The 6,943-nt window shown below is 35.2% G+C and overlaps 1 long non-coding RNA gene across 1 annotated transcript in view; it reads left to right on the top strand.

Annotated features, from left to right (window-relative positions):
• The first annotated feature begins 240 nt into the window (after nt 1–240).
• LOC118167005 overlaps nt 241–6,943 on the top strand; it is a 21,517-nt gene continuing 14,814 nt past the window's right edge. The window contains exon 1 of the long non-coding RNA XR_004750869.1: nt 241–402. This is a non-coding gene — a long non-coding RNA (uncharacterized LOC118167005). The remainder of the gene's footprint in view (nt 403–6,943) is intronic.

The raw sequence follows: 6,943 nt of genomic DNA on the forward strand, positions 1-6,943 counted from the left end.
TTCTTAAATAATTATAGCATATATAGGTAATTTTACAGGGTCTCAGAATGGTCTAGCTATCATAGGTATCCCTTTTCAGAATCAGGCCAGACTTATTCCTTGAGCCATATATAGGAATTGTTACAGATTCAACCTTTAAAAAACTGAAAGTCTTCAGCTGTTCCTATAGTAACCAATTGGCTCACTGGAATGAGAATTACAGTACATTTTTTCAGGGCAAGTTTTAAAAATGGACTCCATGCTCATTTAAATACCAAAATACTCCACTGTCACTAATAGAAGACAAATACTCCATCTTTTGTTTGTGGTTTTTCTCTGCATCTCTTCTCCCTCTCTCTCTCTCTCTCTCTCTCTCATGCAACTCATGTTATTTGACAAAGCAGCTATGTGTGAGATTTTAAGGTGGGTGAACATGTGACATGGAAGTGTATCTATAAGATAAAAAATGTTGTTAAGATGACTTTAAACAATACCTTCAAGACAACGTTATTGTCTGATTTTTCATTATTGTTTTCCTTTTAAATGTTTTTGAATATATAAAACTCAACTCTGTTTATTAGGTAAAGCAACTGGACTTGGGAACTCTTGAATACAGATAGTTGATTCTTTTGTGCTGCCTAAAAAATAATAGATTTAATCTTTATAATCCTTATTGATGCTCTTGATTTGGGAAAAGATAATTTTGGTCAGTGCTTTCTGGCAGTTTAATGGAATTAAAAACATCTAGATTGTTTGTGGCTCCCATTAGTATTCTGATTTGCTTCTGTCCTTGGTCACTTTCTGTTCCTTGTTCTGAAATATCTCCTCACAGAAATTATACTAGTTTGAGCAATTGTGTCATAGATATGGACCAGAAAGGCAAACAAAACAGTAATTTATCACCTTCATGACAGCAATAGTCAGTGGTCTAATATTCTTCATGTTCTGTAGTTCTCAATCTTGCAATTGGACAGATGGGATTTTTTTTTTATTATTTCTTTTTTTTCATGTGGTTTACTGGTTTTGGCTGGGATAGAGTTAGTTTTCTTCGTAGTAGCTCATATGGTGCTGTGTTTTGGATTTATGACAAAAAAAAAAATGTGTTGATAACATTCTGATATTCTAATTATTGCTGAGCAGAGCTTACACAGAGTCAAGCTCTTTACTGCTTCTCACTGCTCTGCCAGTAAGGAGACGGTTGTGCATAAGAAGCTGGGAGGGGACATAGCCAAGATAGCAGATCCAAACGGACCAAAGGGATATCCCATAATGTATGATACCATGTTCAGCAATAAAAGCTGGGGTAAAGAAGGAAAAAAAAAGAGGAACATTCAATGTGATATGTCTTCCCAAGTAACGGTTACTTGTGATGAGCCCTGCATTCCTGTAAATGGCTACATATCTGTCTGCTAGTGTGAAGCAGTGAATGAATTTCTAATTTTGCCTTGCTTGCACATGAAGCTTTTGCTTTACCTACCATACTGTCTTTATCTCAGCCCATGAGTTCTCAAACTTCTACCCCTCTGATTCTCTCCCTAGGCCCATTGTGGGGGAGTGAGCAAACAGCTGTGAGGGGATTAGCTGCCTACCAGGATTAAGCCACAGTACGCAGGAAATGTCAACCTTTAGGTTTGCACAGTATGTGCCAAATGGTCTCTGAACAACACTGTTAGGTAGGTGCTTATATATTTCTGTCAACTTTCAGAAACATGTTAACAATGGTAGCTGTGGTTATAAATCTGTAAATAATGTACAAATTGTTACATCTCAGGTCCACTTTTTTATCCTCCTAAATGGCAAAGGTGTGCTTATTTTAGCACAAGAAATTAAAACAATAACTACTGTGTCATAAAAAGAAAAAAATAAATAAATGAGTGGAACAACTCATTACCATAGAATTTTATTGTTTTTGTTAACATTAATGCCACAATTACAGAAATCTCCAAAAAAAACACTATGTGTCTGGTTTAGGATATACAAGTTTTTTACAGAATCAGAACTCAAGCATGATAGCTATTAGGTTAAACCCTGAAGGATAAGTAGAGGCAAATACACTGTATCTGAAATATTCTATGTTGAAGAATGGGCCTTATGTGGACTTGGTCAGTATTTTAAAAACTGATGCACTTCTGATGAGTTTTTTGGTACCTACAAATGCTAAATCTGAACTGTTGGAGGGAGGTCTATGTGCATTTACAGGGTGTAAGGGCTTAATATTGCTCTGAGAAATTTATAGATTTGGGATACAGTAACAGACAGCAGACCAACATCTTTAGGGATAAACAATTTATCCCCTCAAAGCAATACAGTAAAAAACAAATCAGTATTACAACTATCTGTGTGATTTCAGTAGAAGAGTTATATGGTTTGAATCAATATAAAATTCTGTAATCCAGTAATAATGGGCTAAACTCAATTTCTGATCATGCAAAGACTTATATAACAGTGGTTTCCAGGCAGGCTGGCAGGAAACAGGACATGTTGTCTTCTTCAAATCAGTGACACAAACCATCCCACAAGCTCAGGGAATTTGAAATTTAATGACTGGACTGTCATCTGTTGCTGAATTGTGGATGCACTATGTGGGTGTTCTCTTTGCTGTGGATAAGTGGAGAGCAGTGGATATTGTTTATCTTGACTTTAGTACAATCTCTGACACTCTCATAACATCATCATAGAAAAATGGACAAAATATGGGTTAGATAAGTGGGCAGTGAGGTGAGCTGAAAACAGTTTCAATGACTGGACCCAGAGTTCTGTCATCAGTGGCACAAAATCCAGGTGGATATCAGTCACTAGTGACGTACACCAGTGGTAAACACTGTGGCCAATACCGTTCCACCTCTTCATTAGTGACCTGGATGATGGGACAGAGTGCACCCTCAACAGCTTTGCAGACATTACAAACTGAAAAAAGTGGCTGATACACTGCATGATTGTGCTGTCATTCAGAGGGAATGTTGGCATTCAGAGGGAATCTTCACTGGGGGAAGAATAACCCAAAGTGCCGGTACATGTAGATGTTGACTATGTAGAAAGCACCTTTCTATATGGTACATGTTGACCATGTAGAAAGCACCTTTGCCAAGAAGCACCTGAGTGTACTGATGGATAACAAGATTGATCATGAACCAGCAGCAAAGAACCTTTGCTCCCATAGCAGCAAAGGTGGCCAACAGCATCCTGGGCCGCATTAGACCAAGTATTGCCAGCATTCTGAGGGAGATGATCTTTCCCTTCTGCCTAGAACTGGCGAGACCACATCTGGAGTATTGGGTCCAGTTGTGGGCTCCCCAGTACAAGAGAGACTTGCACTTACTACAGTGTGTGTAGCACAAGGCCATGAAAATGATCAAGCATCTGGAACATGTCGCACAACAAACTGAGCCAGCTGGGATTATTCAGCCTGGAGAACAGAAGGTTCAGAAGTGACCTTAGTGTATATGGGAGAGATTGAACAAGAGGGAGTATGACTCTACTCAGTAGTGCCCACTGACGGGACAAGAAGCTATGGACACAAAACACATGAAGTTCCATCTGAACACAAGCAGGTGGTCAAACATTTTAACAGACTGCACCAAGATGTTATGGCAGAGATATTCAAAACCCAACTTGATGTGGTCCTGGAAAACCTACTCTAGCTGACCCTGCTTGAGCACAGAGCTTGGACTATATGATCCCAAGAGCTGCCTTCCTACCCCGAACATTCTATGATTTTTTGATATAATGACCTCAATGTAATAGAATAGCTCAACAGAGGGTTTCTGAATTCATCTTTTGAACTTAAAATATCTCTATTGTTTATAAGTCCCTATTTCTACTTCAAATCTAATTCTAAATTTATACTTCAAAGTAGATTTTTCAGTTTTTGATTTGCATGTGCAGGACTCCACAGACCTATGACAGGATTTATCTCATGTTAGTCTTTCAACAATTCCATATCTGAGGGAAATAATTTTCATAGGATATACCTATACATATAGGGATAAATGTATTTTACTAAATTTAGTCTTATGACATTCAGATATGCTGTTGCAGATCTTGTCTCTAACACTGATTAACGAAGTAGTATAAAATATTTTTCCAGTGCAAACATATGCAAATCAACAATTAAAGGTAAGAGGGCTATTTTTGTCAAATCAATCAGATATTGTATCTATTTAAAATTGTAAAAACATAATCTGCAATACATAATTTATGATTATCAAAGACTATTAATAATTACATGGTAAGATGATATAGTAAGATCAGAAGTATAATTTGTATTTGAAGTACAGAAGTTTCTTTCTATGTGTCTCCAGTTAAATAGTAGGTTTGTAAAATAAAATTATTTTCATTTTGTTCACTATGCGTAACTGTGAGAGAAAGGACATTCTCATCCTTATGGAACAGTCTTAAATGGCCTATATTTTTCCAGTAAACATAACTGTTAAATTACATAGTACAATAGCAAAGCACAAGAACAAGTCAATTATGCTGAACAGCTTTTTCAAAGTCTGTTACTTTCAGCGTACTACCTTATGTACAAGGTTGCTTCTTTGCTCTGGTAATAAACTTGAAGTTCAGTGTTTCCTTTAAGAAGGACCATGTAATTACTCAATCTCTTTTCATGTTGAATGGCCAAAACAGCTGTACCTATACCTAGAAATTCTAGGGGAAATGCAGAACTGGGTTTTCAAAAGCACACAGTTTCCATGTATGCTTCTACTGAAATTGCTGATGAACTCATGTGACTAGCAGGCATGTACAGTTAGCCCTATTCAGCAAAATTAGTTGTCAGAGACAAATATACCTATGTCTAGGAGACTAGGCTCTGGGAGGGTGATTTTACTACTGTTCTTCCCCTTTTCATCATTCTTAGTTCAGTTAAGAACAAGGAGCAAACTTGTAAATATGTTAAACAAAATTAAATTTTAAAAATATTCTTTTGCAATGGTCTTATTCATAATTTTGCAACATGGTTCTAAATTATGATAACCTTTAGTGAAATGAGTAGAGCTGGTGTGAAACAGGTGAGATAACAGTCATATCCCATGATTTCTGTTTTCTTAAAAGATAAAATAGCAAAGTGTAAGAAAAAAAATCATGTAATTTCTACATAGTTTCAGCATTTCTACAACAAAATTCTGTTTAATGATTCTATGTATTTTTAATTTCATAATTAGATCTTTTTAATTTCATAATTAGATCTTTCAAAAGTCCCTAAATTCCATATGCTGACTGAATTTAGAAAAAGAAAATAAAAATAGAAAATTACAAAGGTAACCTTTTCCACCTAAAAGGAATTTGACTACAAATGATAAAAGCAGATGGATGTGCATATATTAAATAAATATATATATATTAATAAATGTGCAGATTTCTTGTTGGTACATTTTTCTATTCTTTAGATGGCAGAAAAGCAGAGGAAAAGGCAATCTTCTTATTGTATAAGTTCTTTAGTACAAAAGATAATCTACTGAGTACTGGAGTGCTCATAATATAAGCAACCCTTTTTGTAACTTTCTATTGCTGTAGGTTTGTAATGGTCCAAGGCACTTTAATAATTAGTCTACAGGGAGCCTTAATAGACTAGGGCAACTCTTAATTAACTTAATCCCCAGTACATGAGTTGACCATGAGACATCAAACCACATTTTACCTTGAAGGGGATGTGAACTCAGAGGAAATCTCATTTTTTAACTACAGTAGTGTTGCATTTTGCCTTTCCTTCTAGCACAGTGTGGTGTGTAGCTAAACACATCGTGCTATTCTGGCCTGTAGTATCGTAGAGCCTTTATTTTCAGCAGAATTACTATTAACTGAAGATGGCAATTTCAGCATAATTATTTTAAGATACAAACATTATCATAGAGTGAGAGTCATATCAGTTAAAATATATGATTAAGAAGTGATTTTACTTAGTTTTTATTATCTCTCCATTGTACTTTATTGATACTTAGAAAATAACTGGAACTGTTTAAAATATATGGAAGATGCAAATAACATTTAACTAAAGCTTTCACAACATTTTAAAATTGAAATATTCTATGCTTTTAGAAGTATTCTATACTGTTATAATTTAGTATTGAGGAAATTATTCCGTTATATAATTATACTGCAAGCATGCTTATAACTTTATATTTATAAGATATTTTTTTTGTGTGTTTTATATTATATTCTTGCTTCTTATCAGGACATTTATGATTTCTTAATAGCAGGAGAAAAAAAAAACACAAAACATTCTGAAGAGAGGCAGTCAGAAATCTTCCCATTTTCATTTATTTATTACTGTTCACATCTCCAATAGACATATTTTTGACAAAGTGAGTGCTGCTTTAGGACTATTTTATTGAGGTACCTAAGACTATATGAAAACACTGATTATCACTGCATTGTATGGAGTGCCACTGTGGGCAGCCTAACACAGATGAAAGAAAAAATATCAGTACAATCACAAAGAGCCCATGTGAAAGACATAGGTATACTGTAAGGTCCATACTTTTCTGAATTAACACTGTTAACAATAGAATATATTAAAGATACCTTTCTTTTGATTGTTTACAAAGGATTATTTTTGACACTGGTGTTACAAGTTTCCAACCAAGCAAATGAGGGATGTATTTAAACAAAATAAATCAGCAGATAAATCACTTGGCAAAGTGTTTTAATACAAATCATTGTACTGAGTTTTTGTTTAGCTCTAGGGGGAAGAAGAAAAAAATCATTTTATTTACCTCTACTTACTCCTGCCCTATTACCTGTCCCAATTGTTGAATGTTTTGGGAAACACACAGTTTCTTAAGATGCATTCTGTTGGTATGTTAACCAATACCTCTAATGCTACAAATAAGGTTAAAACAAGTGGTATTCAGGTCGGCCAGATCTTCAGTCAAACAATTGCATTGCTCATTGTCATCAAGGAAGGTATACCAGTGTTGTGGTTTAACCTGGCTGGCAGCTAAACACCACACAGCCGTTCGCT

Source organism: Oxyura jamaicensis, chromosome 4 (genome assembly GCF_011077185.1).
Source record: "Oxyura jamaicensis isolate SHBP4307 breed ruddy duck chromosome 4, BPBGC_Ojam_1.0, whole genome shotgun sequence".
Taxonomy (NCBI): Eukaryota; Metazoa; Chordata; class Aves; order Anseriformes; family Anatidae; genus Oxyura; species Oxyura jamaicensis.